The following is a 17,446-nucleotide window of genomic DNA, read 5'->3' as shown; positions in this document are numbered from 1 at the left end:
ACTATAGCTGAACAAATCATTATAAAAAACAGGTAAGTGACATTCTGAATAAATCTCTCTCTTTTGTATGTTGTAGTGCTGTATTTATACCATAGTAATCTGGTAGCGTTTGCTTTGCTTTGGCTTTTTTAGGGCTAATTATTGTGATCTCCCGATTGCAACAAAGAAATACTGGGAAATCTCTGATGACATTTCCTGTCGTTCTGTTTTTGCCTTACCTGCTTTCTGGAACTGTTCTTCTCCACAAACAAACACGGTTGTCAACTCCTCTCTGTGTCTCAAGTCTGCTGACACACATGACGAACTAACTGGACAAACTGGTAACAGCAAGAAAGTCCTCCATACAAAGGTAAGCAGTCAGCTGGTAAGCGCGAAAAGGAATGGCGTGATACTGCCCTGTAGCATTCGTTTTGAGGACAAAATGCAGCCATATGTACTTCTGGCTACATAATTCACGATCCCCAGAAGCGTATATAGGGCTACGTTTTCAGAATGAGCCTTTGTTGGGGATATTGCTGATGAGTGATGGAGTACCAATACAGATGTTATTGGTTTTGTCCATGTTGAGTTTTAAAAAACAGAATGTAGTTTGTATGTCTTCAGCATTAAAATGATCATGATGGTGTAAAATCTGACCAAGATATAATATTTAAATTATGAAAAGTAATGACCCGAGGACAGGTCCCTGGGGGACGCCTTGCATTATAAAGGCAGTGGGTGATCAACAATCCTTTGTTGCAATGTTAAAGTCCCTGTCAGAGAGATAGGAAGAGAACCAGGAAAGAGCAGTACTACAAATCTAAGAGATGCAAAATTAGTAACACATGGAAAAATGAGATTGAGTAAGAGAAGTATAAAAGAAAACTAGTGTTACCTGGTTTAGAAGATCATTTACCACTATTACCAGTGCAGTCTCAGGGCGTACTCATACAAGGTACAGTTTCCTTGAACCGTGCCGGAGTGAGACTGTCCCCCTTCCCCTCTCCCCGACGGCTTGTACTCACACTGCATTTTGCATCTGAACCTGAGCATGCTTACATCAACGATGATGCGGCTGTTTAAATTAAACGTGCCTGGACATGGTTCAGATAGCCTAGTGTGATTGCACCCTCAGTACTATGGAGTGGATGAAACCCATATTGAAAATAGTCAAATAAGTTACTTTCAGTTAGAAAAGACTAAACCTGGGAGGCAACAGTGCTTTCCATTAGTCTAGCAATGAAAGGTACTGGAGGATCCAGGTTGGGTTTCTTTAGGAAAAGGGTAACATTTTTGAGCTGTAAGTTAAATGAAGCAGAGGTAAGTAATATGTTAATAAAGCGAGAAATAGATACAGAGATAAGAAAATGGCAAGTTTTAGAGGAGAAGTAGGAGCTGGGTCAAGTTGAGAGCGGAACAATATGCTAGCTAAAACATATATGATTACTCCTTGTTCTGACAACAAAGCACCCAAATACTTCAAGCTTATAGTCAAGCCGTTTACATCCTTGTTGTGAACGGATCTTTATTCCTGCTTTGAATCAAGAAATCTGTCAAAGAGAACTCCAGATTGTCAGATCTCTCCCTCAGGTGCAAACAGTCCTCAACCTGGGCAGGTATTGACAAGCTAGTGCCAAGTATCTGCTGAAACGAAAATCATTCAATCTGTCATTTTAATTACCTTTCACATCACATGAAAGCTCTGATTGCACCATGTTAGCCTACCGTTGGATTGCCATGCCACAAGTTCCAAGTAGCTGAAACAAGTGTTGTACTGATAGTAATTACCTTAAGGAGTTTGGAAGAATCAACCTTCTGTATTCAAGAGAATCTGTCTGACAGATGTTTACAGCTTGCATTTGCCCCGGAGAACTGGAAAAGATGGAATGAGACAAGTTGTTCATTTTTAAAGGTACTATCAGGACAACTGTCTAACAGGTTGATGTGAGGAAATAAATTTCCTCTAGTTATGAAATGTACAGCAAAGTTCTAAAGTAATAGAAAGCATTTTATACAAGGATCAACATATGTATTTTTAACTATGCATGCATCCAGACCAGTATTTATAACAAATGCTTATGTTTTATGTCCTAAAATATTAATAAAAAAGGTAAAAAAAATTAAATAAAAATACATAGTTGCCCTAAGACCAGAACATTTAATACACATCGGTTTTAGGACAACTTTCATGAAAGTCTTTGATCAATTTCAAATATTTACAACTATAGTTAATTTAGGTTGACAACACATCTTCATTCAGTCATTTTCCTTCAGCTTATTCCCTTATTTATCATTGTCACCACATTGGAATGAACCACCAACTATTCCGGCATAGGTTTTACACCTACATATTCCCCTACATATTCTGCATGTGTTTGGACTCTGGGGGAAACCGGAGCACCCAGAGGAAACCCACACGAACATGGGGAAAACATGTAAACTCTACACAGAAATAGCAACTTGTCTAGCCGGGACTCAAACCAGCGACCTTCTTGCTGTGAGGCGACAGTGCTAACCACTGAGCCACCATGCCGCCCCACAAAAGATCTTCATTATGTGAAGTTTTATAAACAAATTTTGAGAGGATCACATGCATATGACTGACCACATCTGGTCTCATATGACCAACAATTCAGATAAATTCATACACACATAAATAGCCTGCTCTCCTTACCTCAGTCATCTTTGTTTTTGAAGAATTGCCCCATCCACCATGACTCCTTCCCCTCTTTTCCTAGCTAAATAAGAGGGGATTTCTCAAGACCTACCTGAACCCAGACTCTCCACTCTCCCAACTGAACAGGATGGAGCCCCGGGCTCAAGGATGCTACAAGCTCAAGGCTCTCTCCTGGGACAGCATGACAAACATTAAACACAAATTTATCTTATTAAGCATCAGCTAAGTGTGAACTCTTAAAGTGAAAAACACACCTGAAACTTGTCTATAGCACTTGTTCACTGCTGCTCTTATAGTTGTGTAAATTGCTTCCTTGTCCTCATTTGTAAGTCGCTTTGGATAAAAGCGTCTGCTAAATGACTAAATGTAAATGTAAATGTAAAAAAAAAAAATGATAAGTGCTGTGGTGCAACCATTATACAAAAATAAGAAAACAGAAAACTAGAGACTATGAGGAAAAGTCATTAAGTCTTAAAAAAATATATCAAAACATATTCTTTGACTATACAGTAGAATGCTAGTTTAAATTGCAGTTGTCAGGGTTGTGGCAGGATGCGTGAGCAGGTAAGTATAACAAAATGTTTAATAATTCGAGGCCCCCTACCCGGCCGCACCCCTATAGTTGTATTAAAAAATAAGAATAATATAACAAATTTTAAATAAAATGAATCTATAATTTGTTGCCCACATATTTTAATAAATGATATATAGTGCATATATTTATAGTCTACAAAGATTTAACTTATTTTTCAAAGCATTGAATAAAAAATACAAATGAAACCAGTGAAAATTAATGGTTTTTAGTATACTTGTTTAAGTTCACTGAAACAGTACTGAAATAGTAACGGTACTATAATATAGTACTAATATATATATTTTTATTTATTAATTTATTTTTTTTAAGGGTATTTGTAATGTATAACTTTTACAAACTTATATAGCATATTACTGGCATGGCAAATAACACACAATGCCTCTCCAATCCAGTTCTATGAATCTGAGTCTTTCATAATACACACACTTATTAATGATTTACTGTCTCTTTCCTCCTCTCCCTGTATTTTCTCTACTCTCCTCGTGATGAAGAGCAGGCAAACAGCATAGATCAGCTCGATTATAAACCTAAAAGTATACGAAATCACACACACTATACCTCTTCTCCTCTCTGGTGTCTCTCTCCTTCAGGGTCTCTCTCTCTCTCTCTCTCTCTCTCTCTCTCTCTCTCAGAGCCATGAGGTCGGAGAATACGGGTGAAGTAGCGCTAGTTGCGGCAAATGATGTTGACGAATTAACAGAGTTCGGAAGATTCGAACCGGGTTGATGATCAATCGTGTCAAAAGATGACACCACTCACGCTGTAATCTACTTCGCTCTTTACTCATGTTGTCTCTGTCAATCAGGCATTTATGGGCGTAAACCGTGAATAGCTTATTCCAACTAGGTGCGCTATTTGCAATTAGCCTGAAAATACACTCCGAAATTGGCTTTTTTCCCCCCTCGCAGGGGCCCCAAGTGCGCACGGGCCCCTGGGGCTGTGCCTATAAGGCCCATTGGTTAATCCCTGACACTGGTCCTCCAAGACTGAAATTGGGAACCCTTGATGTAGACCCAGGACAGAGCTGAATGAGAGTTGAGGGAGGGATGAGCCATGGTGGAGTAGTGACAGATAATACCAGAAGGCTGACAGACAGATTCTGTATCTGAAATTGCCCCATATAGCTTCACTCAGTCCACTTATAGAAGTGAATGTAAGCGTTTCACTTCGTAGTGTTTTCTAGCTGTTGAGTGTACGTGGATTGTACACTTGTTTTTGCAATGCTATGTGTGATTGATTGAGCATACACTATGGTTTCATACACCACAAAAATGTCTGCTTCCTTAAATAGGGCACTATTTATAGGTATAGGGGTGTTTTCAGATACAGCCTGACACACAGCTGATAGCGAAGACTGAGATGAAGATTGAGAGGCAAAGAGCCAGACTGATGCCGAGGATCCAGAGAACTAAGCCGGTGCTTGCAGCTTAGATGACCAAGGTGGAGGCAAAGATCTAAAGGCCTGTGGCAGCGCTGGATTCGGTTTCCTCTGATGGGTACGGTACGGTTCGGTTCAGTATGCTTTTATGGCCATTTCCACTGTCAAAAGGTACCAGAAAGCTGACCGTACCTTACCACTTTTTGGGTAGCCTTTCGGAAGGGTCCCTAGCACAACAAAACGGTACCAAACGGCGGAGCAAGACATGCAGCTGAAAGCTATTAGTTTACAGAGATACGGCACTAGCTCGTGCACAAGCTAGGAGAATGAAAACAAAGAAAGCGCCATTTTTAAATACACAGCCAAGACATTACACCGTAATCATTTATACATAAAATAATCGTGGTCAACCCGAGCTCAAACAAACCTTGTCGTCGTCTTGATGAACAGCCACAAAGCCAAGAAGAAGAGCAAATATACCCTGTGCCCCGTAGTTGTTTACAATCTAAACCGCGAGCAGTTTCACTTTCCACCATTGGTAGCCTTTTGGCAGTGGAAGTGCAAGCCTGATACAGGTGACCCATACCGGCCCGTACTGTACTGTACTGTACCACTCAGTGGAAACAGGCCATAACACAGCTGGAGGGATGGATCGACAAGGTGCAGCTGGAAGAGTTAAGTCCTGAGGTTTAGACAGGGTGACTGACCAATGCGGAGCTGATGGGTGACCCATGGTGGAGATGAGGAGGTGTAAGCCGTGGAGCTGGAGGAATGAGGAAGCCCAGTGGAACTGACGTGGTGGCCCATGGTGGAGACAAGGGTGGTGTGAGCCAAGGTGAAGCTGGAGGAATGTGGGAGCCCAGTGGAACTGATGGGATGGCCCATGGTGGAGAAGAGGGTGGTCTAAGTCAATGTGAATCTGGAGGAATGAGGAAGGCCAGTGGAACTGATGGGGTGACACATGGTGGAGAAGAGGGTGGTATACGCCAAGGTGAAGCTGGAGGGATGAGGGAGCTCAGTGGAACTGATGGGGTTGCCCATGGTGGAGACAAGGGTGGTATAAGCCAAAGTGGAGCTGATGGGACAGAGGGCCAAGGTGGAGACTGCAGTTCAGATTCAGGAGGTGGAGACAAAATGCCAATCTGACCAAAATAGCTGGTAACAAGAATACTGTGGCTAATTCTCCCCACTAGATGGAGTGAGCTCCTTTTACATGATGGATCTTTCTTTGCTATGAGTATCAGCTCTTCATCTGCTTTGGTAGGTGCTCTGTAATAACACACTAATTTAAAAAAAGGGAAACAAAATGAGGGTACACTTATGCTGTGATCATTTATGGGGACGGTTATTCTGTCAAGGCCTCAGGGATGAAGGGCAGAGGACACAAGCATGTAAGTTTAAACAAATGTTTAATAATCCAAGTTGGGAACAGGTATCCAAAAAAAGTCAAACACAAAGACATATATAGCACCACAGACAGCAACAGACAACTGAAGTGCAAATAATAACCGACAGAGAACTGAACACAGCAGGGGAACAGGGAAACTAAAGTAATCTATTCTAAAGTAAACTAACAGGAAAATTAATCACACAGTGAGTAAATGAACTAAATGGAAAACAGCTGATGCTTATGAAAACCAATGATGGCAGGAAGCTGAACAAAGGTCAAATAAAATCAACGTAAACAGGTTCAAGGCATGCCAATAGTGTAACTCAAACATCTACTGTTGTTTTTGAATTAATCATGATATTTAAAAATAAAAACTTTTCTTTTGGCAACCTTTTTGAGAATTTATTTATGTTATTGAAAAATATGATAATAATATGCTTCCAGGCTTATTGGTGTGAGGAGGATATGTCATTACCTTTTACTTGATACACCACCTGTTATTTGGTACACCAGCTGCCATTGTGGAAAAAACTGTGTAAAAATAGACTAACCACATTTGTAAAAAGATTATTTAAATATTATATATTAAAAGTTAGGGTCTCCAACACTGCCAGTTGCCAGGCAAAAACACTTGTAAGACCTGTAAAAGGAGAGTCACCTACAATATAAGATGTATACAAGGTGCTGGCCTAGCATACCTACAGTATTAGCACTCTACAATCATAGTAAGCTTTGTGATATTTTCAAGGACAGAAATGTTAAACACTTAATGTCTAAATCCCTGAGCATTAACCTTTATCATTTAACACAGTATTGGGATATTCCACAGCAAGACCAACCTATAAAATCCCATGCTAGCCAAAGAACTGACCGATCTTGTGGGCCTAGAGCTCTGCACGCTAGTTTCTTAGAGGAAAAGCCAATACTGCATTTTTCATGGGTACAACCTGAAATGAGGAATGGCATCCGTAACCGCTGTTCAAATATTGTTTCAATGGAAGTGGTCTCCAACGAAAGTACGGAAGAGAAATGTTGACCTCAAACACATAAGTCTAAAGGGGGCTTAACAGGGGTTGACATTTGACATCTATTTAGGCCCATTGTTTGGTTATAAATTGATTGGGTAGACATTAACTGTGGCTGATATTGGATTGGATTGGTGTGTTTGTTAAAAAAGAAAAAATTAACAAATTTGCTGAGTTGGTCTCTTGTTTCATGTTGGACATAAAGAGAGACCAGTGTTTAAGATTGAGGCATCAGAGGTTCTAGATTCACAATGGAACTTGTTCACATAAAATATAAGGTTTTATTTAGCCAACTTAGTGGCTTTTTAATGAGATAAAAATTTTACCAGGTACTGATAAAACTTATCCCGAAGTTCAAATTAATTATTGGGCCTCATTTAACAACACTATTCAAAGGGTAGTCAGGAAAATGTGCACTTTTGCACTTCAACTGAAAAAATTTTTTTTAGACATTACTTACTGTAATTTACAAAAATTTAGACATTACTTACAGTAATTTTCTTCAATATAGGGACCAATTCTCATGATCAACTAATTGCTTATTAGCATGCTCATTAAGTTATTAATTGTTCATTGGTTCTTATTTGGGCTGCACGATATTGGAAAAATCGAACATTGTGATATTCTTTGTGAATTTTTTATTCTGGGATATACAGTTGAAGTCAGAATTATTAGCCCCCCTGTTTATTTTTTTCCCCAATTTCTGTATAAGGGAGAGAAGATGTTTTCAACACATTTCTAAATGCAATAGTTTTAATAACTCATTTCTAATAACTGATTTATTTTATCTTTGCCATGATGACAGTGAATAATATTTTATTAGATATTTTTCAAGACACTGCTATACAGCTTAAAGTGACATTTTTTGTTTGACATTTAAAGACTTAACTAGATGAATTAGGCAAGTTAGGGTAATTAAGCAAGTTATTGTATAACGATAATTTGTTCAAAAAAAGACTATCGAAAAAAAATAGCTTAAAGGGGCTAATAATTTGGACCTTAAAATGGTTCTTAACAAAAATGCTTTTATTCTAGCTGAACTAAAACAAATAAAACTTTCTTCAGAATAAAAAATATTATCAGACATACTGTGAAACATTTTACAAGCATGGACAAATTCAATAAAGAAAAAGAGACAAATTAATTAAACAGCTTTTGATTGTTGAACTGTATTCAGGGGTACAATAATTGAATAATCGAATGTATAATAATACAGCATAGTCTTTGTTTTATAAACAATTAAATCGTTATTAATTTGTCAGTACAATTTCTTGGGCCTGAATACTTTTAAGACCCTCACACAGTCACAGGCCTCAAAAAACACACTTGCGATATGATCAATTATAATCCAGACTCAACATTGCGAATGATCACATTGCGATATCGATGCTGCAACGATATAGTGTGCAGCTCTAGTTCTTATAAAGCATATACTGCATGATCTTATTCTACACCACTACCCAGCTACTACCTTAATAACTATGAATGCACAGCTAGTTAGTACTATATTGATTGAAAAGATCTAAGTTGGTGGTTTGTTAATATGACAGAATGTTTTACATGTTAAAAAACAACTCTGCAATATAAACATTGCCCTCAGCCACTGATTCTCTGAAATGTAAAGTAGTGACGCGAGTGTTTTGAACATTATGTCTTCAGTGCCACCGAATTTCAAATCCAGTTCAGCATACTGACAAATATATTAACAATTATGTCACTTTAACCGCATTTGCTGCTATATTCCTCACATGACAATACAATTGTGGTCTCTTTGTGCGACTTTCAATGAGACACAACTGTGCCTGCAGTTCTTTTGAAGACTGTGCCAACTTTCCCACCCACAAAGCCAAAGCATGATCTAAGCAACATGAAATGTTCCCGTGACACCCCTAAAGGAGAAATAAATAGATTTTGAGGACAATTAAAACAAATGTGACACGAATGGAGATGCTATTGGAATTGATATTTTCCAAAGGATGTTTTATGAAGAACTTTTTAAGATGTCTTCTTAATCTCAAGAGACTTTTATTGTATGTAGCAAATCTCAAATCTTAACCTGTTCTCCCACCCACTGCTGGATCCTCCAAAAGAGCTTTTCCTCCCGTGCTCCAGAAGATGGCAGACACGACTTTACATGAGGGTCCAATTGAGAGAGAGAGAGAGAGAGAGAGAGTGAGAGAGAGAGAAGCATTTACCATTGTGGCAGCATGTGTTGTTTTGCCTTGCGTCAAGCTGCTCTTGCAAATGTCTTTTAAAGAATGACGCCTGCCTATAAACAGAATGGAGATGATATATGAGGCATAAAACAAAAAGCACTGGTGAACATGGTGTAATTTCCCCCAGTCAGGAGCGTCTAGTCATTAAATATTTTTATTATATTTTTTTACTTACCTAATTGTGATTGTCATTTGTCATCCATCAGTCTAACGATCTTAACAGGCCTCAAGACCTAGTTTAGTCTATTTTGTGACATGAACTATGCGTCATATGAACTCGCACCAGTCATGTAAATGGAATGTGAAACTTGAATAACAACTGCGTTTATCCGTCAAACGTACTTTTCTTTACAGTATGAAAATGTAAACTCATAGCATATTCTTATAACACACTGCATTATGTAAAACGGCATTACTGGGGAGGGAAAGTCAGCGCAACTGTTTGATATTACAGGAGCTCAAAAGACTTTGCACCATATGGCTCACGGCTCAAAGTTCTGCTCAACAGTCAGTATTATTACAGCATTGAGACTCCATTGAATGCAGTTTTGTCTTTGTGGTCTTTTCTCCAGGCGTATAATGTCTCAGTCCACTGACTGAGCTAATATCTTCATGGATATTAGGCCCTTAAGGAGTCAATTGGGAGGAATACGCTTTGCTGAAGGGTTTAAATTGTTATGCTGCGGCACCATTATTCTCAGTTGGTTGCTTTTATAGCTTTGATGAAGGGATGTGTGTTATGACATTATAATATAGCAGGACTGCAGAGGCCTGCACAGAAAACACATTGCCAAGCAATTAATAATCAGTGGCTATTTGTGTGAGTGTGTGTGTGTGTATATATATATATATATATATATATATATATATATATATGTATATATATATATATATATATATATATATATATATATATATATATATATATATATATATGTATATATATATATATATATATATATATATATATATATATATATATATATATACATGAGGGTATATATGTATATACCCTATATATTTATTTATTTATTTATTTTTTTTTTTTTCTAGGTGGCACAGAGGCTCAGTGGTAAGCACTGTGGCCTCACAGCACGTAGGTCGCTGGTTTGAGTCCCGGCTGGGCCAGTTGGTTTCTATGTAGAGTTTGCATGTTCCTTCTGTGTTGGCGTGGGTTTCCTCCGGGTGCTCTGGTTTTCCCCACAGTCTAAACACATGCACTATTGGTAAATTGGATGAACAAAATTGGCCTTAGCGTATGAGTGTGTGTGAATGAGTGTGTATGAGTGTTTCCCAGTACTGGCTTGCAGCTGTAAGGGCATCTGCTGCGTAAACATATGTTGGAATAGTTAGCGGTTCATTCTGTTGTGGCGACCTCTGAAATAGAGACTAAGCCAAAGAAAAAATACATTTGTTTTTGTAGGACATGATTTTGCCACAGTGACATTTATGTGTAGGAGTGAGGTTTCAATAAATATTTAAGCTTTGAAGTCATGCGAAATCATCCCCCATATATAAATATAATATATGACAATATATGCAAATGACACATTTGATTTAATCATTTCACGTATTTAAAATATGTCATATATTCAATATATATTTTTAAAAATTACAAAAATTTTACATAATTTCAACCACTGGAACTATATTTGTCATATACTGTATGTAATGGCCGTTTTCCACTGAGTGGTACGGTTCGGTTCGGTACACATTTATGGCCATTTCCACTGTCAAAAGGTACCAAAAAGCGAACCTTACCTTATGACTTTTGGGGTAGCCTTTCCAAAGGGTACCTAGCATGACAAAAGGGTACCAAAAGGCGAAGCAAGACACGCAGATGAACGCTATTGGTTTACAGAAATACATCACTAGCACGTGCACAAGCTAGGAGAATAAAAACAAAGGAAGCGCCATTTTTAAATACACAGCCAAGACATTACATCGTAATGCTATATACATAAAATAATGAGCCATAGTCGACACAAGCTCAAACAAACCTTGTTGTCGTCTTGATGAACTGCCACAAAGCCAAGAAGAAGAGCAGAATCTTTTGTGTCCTGTTGTTTACGAGGCCGTCTAAAAAGGTCTAGCGGTTTCATTTTGTCTAGAGACGTCGCATGCGTGTCTATATTTGAAATGATAAACTTCTTGAGCTGATGACAATAATTTGCATGTGATATTTGAAGTGCTTCTGACATCCTTTCAGAAACAGACAAACGTGAGCATGATGTGTGGAAAAACCAAAAGAAGCAAATGATTTTTTCAGCAACCTAAAACATGAGCAAACTGCATGTTTAATTATTATCATTGGGGTTTGGAATCGTTTTGGATTATTTCGATACTGGTGCTAAATCGATACTTTTAAAACGGCAAAGGTGCCTGAACCGATACTTTTGAGCCACAAAATTATGGTGGATGACTCTAGAAAAATCTTTTATTTGACAAAATCTTTTAAAAATAATTTTAATAGAACAATATAAATAAAGTTTAAAGTAACCATCAATTCAAATTTTATATATTTGAATTGTGTTAATATGTTTCCTTTGATCATTTGTTGGTTAGCATGAATTTAAGATTTGCATTATGAAATTAGATTAGCTTACTACTAACCTGTGGAAATGCTGTCATCAAATTACTGAATTCCTTTTTTATAGGGTTGGGTCTTGTGACTATGTTTACATGGTTATCAGTAATCTAATGATTTGCCTTAATCTGAATAAGACAATAATATGATCAAGGTATTTACATGAGTTGCTTTTTTGCCCTCCCATTCATTTAAAATAATGTTTCTGAAAATTTTCTCAACGTTTCCTAAAAAAGAATTATTCTGGAGTCATAATAAGTTGTATTTCCTATTGTTTATTTCTTGAATAAAAAGCAGTTTTTAATTAAAAAAAGGTCAGTATTAATAGCCCCCTAAATATTTACTGTATATTTTTTGATATACACCAGTGGTGACTTTAGAATTTTCTTTTTAGGGAGGCTCAGCTCCTGAGGTAAAAAAAAAAAATTAAAAAAATATAATAATAATATATGTATATAAGCTTAATATTACATTTAAAAGTAGTAATTTAACAGTAAGAAATTAATAAAAGATAAAATATTTAATATGGTAGGGTTGAATGCTAAACTAGCAGTATTCCACTGTACTGCATACAGGTATAGCCATTTGAGTTCTGAATGAGCCAAATAGGCTCAAGACACCTGTTTACCGTAATAAAAAATACTTTCTATATTGAAGTACATTTTTTTTGTTTCCATGTATTAAATAAATAAAACTAACACTTTTCTAATTAAACTACAAATTTAAATAAATATTTTAAACCTACAGGCTAATTCACATATTTCATGATCTGCATCACAATAATAAATACCATAAATAAAATTTTTTTAATGCAAGACACATGATGTTTCTGTCTCTTTCAGTGACTCTGAAAGTTAAAATGAGTACATTCACTAAGTGGTTCTGTCACTGTTTTTAAAACTTTCTGTGCATGACTGTATGGTTTAGTTAATGCCACATGCACTAACACAAAATGTGGTTTATATTGGGAGTTCATTTTAAAAATTAAAATAGCGAACTGTTTGATAAGAGCTACTTTTTCGAGGAAACAGCTTTGATTATGAGGTGAGCACCGATGAAGATGGGAAACCCGATTGCTCCTCCATGACATTGGGGTACAAGTGATACAAGTGTATCTATAGCAAAGAACTGCAAATAACATATTATAACAATCTAGCGATAAACACACACCTTGTTCTCTCTGCACAGCTGTGGTTTGTTGATTAAATGGAAAACAAAAGACAGGGAGGAGCCGAGTTCTTCCGCTGTTTTCATATCAAATTTAAAGGAGACAGAGACAATAATTTAGTGTACAGTTTATGAGCTAATTGCAAAAGTTTTAGGGGGCTGAGTAGAGCTACAGCCCCCCTAAAATAGGCCTAGCAATGCCCATGATATAAACAACAAATCAGTTTCAAAATAATTTGACTAATTATTTCAACTTTTGTAGTTAACTGATTAAGTCTTTAAATTACACTTTTATATGAAAAAAATACTGTAAAAACGTTTCTGAATACATGAAAACTATATACACTAGATTTCTGATAAATGGTTTCTGCATAGCCATGTTAAAAGTGTTAAAATCGCTATTACCTGTCATTTCTCATTTGGGCGTCAACCTCTGACGAATGCAGGGAACTAGGCTACCGTAATGACAGAGAGAGCGAGAGCCAGAGAGAGCTAGTGCAAGTGTCACCTAGAGCGCGCAGAGAGAGGCCTCAGTCATATCTCCGCAGTTTGCCACCGATGGCTGATCTCGCTTCTCTGTGGCGTTTTGACACTAAAATACACGTCCAAATTTAGGGGGGACCAGAGGGGGGGCCAAGCTTGTTGACACAGGTACAGGTGGAAGAGAGCTCTTTTAAATGGAATTTGATACCGCACGTTAAATGGAAAGAAAAAACCTCCACATTTCGCGACGCAGGTGTCTGTGGTCCTTTTAAGGTTATCAAAAATCACTGTTTACATGGTAGTCTAGACTCTAAATCAGAGTATTGTCTAAATCATATTTAAATCGGATCATTGTTGTCCTTATACGTACTCATTGAAAGTGCCATATGATGTCAGAGACAGTGCATTCCTCTACCTTTGAGCCTACAAATGTGTCATTAAGTTCGACGTGTTTCCACGTTACACGCGACTTTTTGTAAATCATTTGTTTCACGTTGCTGTGTCAGAATCCTTGTATGTAAAATGCGCTTTAGAACGCTTAAAAGCAAATTTGATGAACATGCGTGTTGATCTGCGTGTTGATCTGAAGAGAGTCGCTCTCGCTCACGGAATGCGCTGTACTGCATGCGTTGCATGCGTCCGTTCCCTAAGCAACAAGAACAAATGCTTGACATTGCCTGTCTGTATTCCTCAAAGTTGTTTAAAATTTAGTTTAATTTTTTAAAAAAAGTTGTTTGAATGTTTAGAGATGGTGTGACAACGCGTACTTATGTGTACCTTTGATGCAACCCTTTCTTACGTCCTTATCGCAGCACCAGTGGCACCGAAATGAATATACTGATTTGATCCGGTACATACCAGTTACAAAGGTACCGCTGCTATAATGGCACCGGGTTTCGGTACCCAACCCTAATTATCATCGCTTTTTTAGACTATTATATGAACTCTAAACAACAGAATTACTTTCTAACAAGAGGTGTGTACTGACTGTATATGTTTCATGTCGTTTATGAACCAAAATAAAACCTAAATGTATGTATGTATGATTTTTTTTTTGTAATTGGTAACATTTTAGAGACTGTGAGGCTTTGTATCTGTTCAAATATATATTTATATTATATTATATATAATATATATATATATATATATATATATATATATATATATATATATATATATATATATGTATATATAAATATATCACAGATGTTACAGTAGGCTGTTTCGCATTATCACTGATCTGCAGCTATAATCAATCAACTACTATTTATACAAGTAACATGGTTTATCAGCTACACCAATAGAGAAAGCTCCAGACCCAGATCTGTTTTTACATTACTATGATGGTTGGGTTGGGGTAGGGGTAGACGTTATTAAAATACAATTAATGGGAAATTTAATAAATAATATAACTAATTATCGTTAACTTCTGGCGGCAGATGTATGTGATCTATAACCAATTAACCAAGTGGATGGATAATAACAGACATCTAAGCCTACCAGTAGGTGCAGTAGGCCCCTAATGGCCCATATCTATCAGCTGATAACCACTGATAATACCCATTTAATCGAGTGATAACACTTAAATCAGCTGGGTCGTTGCTATTTCTTAGCACAATGCAATAATGTTGTTAAGATACTGTTGGTATTTCACAGGGGGTGTAAGGGTTGATGTTTGTTAAGGCATTACAAGGGCATGCTGTGTCATTTTTAGGATGTTTTGTGTGGTTACTTATTGTGGTTACTGGGGTGCATTAATGTGACTTCTAAGGTGTTGACAATGGTTGCCAGGGGTTTACTGTATGGTTTCTATGTTATTCTGATGGCTTGTTAGCACATTGCTATCTAATTGCTTATGCAGTCAAATTTACGTTGTCATAGATTCATAATGAAAATTGGATTTTGTCTGCAAAAAAAGTTGCCAAGCAGTGGTAAATCTGAGCATAGTAAGGGAATTTTGTTAATGCTTGCCTTGGCTCAACACACACACACACACACACACACGCACACACACACACACACACACACAAACATGTACAGATGTACAGCTATCTATATGGGCACTTCACATACTGTAGACATACCGATTTTTATACTGTACAGACTATAAATTCTACTCCACAACCCAACCCTATTCCTAAACTCAATCCAAACACCAAACAATATAAATTTTTACTTTTTTTCAAATCTTCATTCTGTGAAATTTGTGTCTTTTTTCTCATTTGATCAAAAATGTCCCCACAAGGTCAACAACTAATATTGCCAACATAGGCTTATTCTGAAAATGTAGGCCTGTATACATTTCTGGAAATGTTATGTAGCCACGTATGTACGTATGGCTGCATTTCATCTTTGAAACGAATGCTACGATGCGGTGTGATGGTGTTCCTTTTCTCGCTTATCTCCATATTAGACATGTGCACAGGTAGGACTCAATTTTTTCTCTTGGATAAAAAATGCCTGTCAAAAATGAAAGAAAGTGCCCCTGCTCTTCAGTTCACGGTCCCAACCCAACTCCCATAACACCCCCCCAACTCCCCTGCCCCCACACTCTTCAGTTCGCGATCGTTCAAATGCAACCCCCCCCCCCCCCCCCCCCCCCTTCATCAATTGACAATCTTTTCCCAAATTCAGCCACCTCTCCCCAATTCTCCTTTTCGTAATCGTACATACAACCACCCCCCAGCTCTTCAGTTCGCAACCATACACTAAACACCCCCCTTCAGTTTGTGAGCATACATTCTACCACCCTTCATCCATTATTCAGTTTGTGTTTGTCCCCCATGATCATTCACCAAACACCCCCACCCCCTCCCCCCTCCCTTCAGTTTGGGTTCGTTTCTCCCGCCTGCTCTTCTGTTCGCGATCGTACACCAAACACTTTTGAGTTTGGGATCTTATAAACCATAGCACCCACCCACCCTCGCTGTTCAGGTCGCGAGTTTGCCCCCACTAACACCGCACCCCCCCTCCCCCAGCTCTACTGTTTGCGATCGTACAATGACAAAACGACAAAAACAAAGACAAAAAAATACAATAAGCAAGTAAATAACAGGGTGAGAATGTGGTAAAATCTGAAAACTTGGTAAAAATTAGGCAAGGGCTTTGCAGCAGGTTTGCTTTGCTCTTTAAAACACTGCAGTTGGGATCAGGGAAGTGAGTGGGCAAGTCAATCGGTGCTTTTGAAAACACTGTAAGTTGGGTTTAGAGAAGGAGGAGAGAGGGAGATAGGTTGGTTGATCAGTCAGTAAAAGCAGGTGTGAATGGCACTCGCGAGAGAAATTTGAGGTCTGAAAAAGTGTACACAGTGGCCTTTGGTGGATTCGCGAAAACAAAAACTGCAAAAAAACGTAGCTCCTGGAAAGTATTTGATGCTCTCCAGAAATGTATTCAGGGGTACGTAACCAGAATGAGCCTAGGTTGAGTATTGCTATACTTGTGGAAACATGTGGAATACAAGGTACATGACCACAGCTTCAAATATGACTTTATTAAACCATTGCAATTTCCTATGTTATTTACTGTCATTCTCAACTTTCAAAGCTTTGACATATTGTTTTTTTTTCAGATGTACAGTTGAAGTCAGAATTATAAGCCCCCTTTGATTTTTTTTTCTTTTTTAAATATTTCCCAAATGATGTTTAACAGAGCAAGGAAATTTACGCAGTATGTCTGATAATATTTTTTATTCTGGATAAAGTCTTATTTGTTTTATTTCGGCTAGAATAAAAGCGTTTTTTTTTCATTTTTTTTATGAACCATTGTAAGGTCAAAATTATTAGCCCCTTTAAGCTATTTATTTTTTCGATAGTCTACAGAACAAACCATCGTTACACAATAATTTGCCTAATTACCCTAACCTGCCTAGTTAACTTAATTAACCTAGTTAAGCCTTTAAATGTCACTTTAAGCTGTATAGAAGTGTCTTGACAAATATCTAGTAAAATAT

Source organism: Danio aesculapii, chromosome 22, assembly GCF_903798145.1.
Source record: "Danio aesculapii chromosome 22, fDanAes4.1, whole genome shotgun sequence".
Lineage (NCBI taxonomy): Eukaryota > Metazoa > Chordata > Actinopteri > Cypriniformes > Danionidae > Danio > Danio aesculapii.
Note: the sequence above shows the minus strand (reverse complement) of the source record.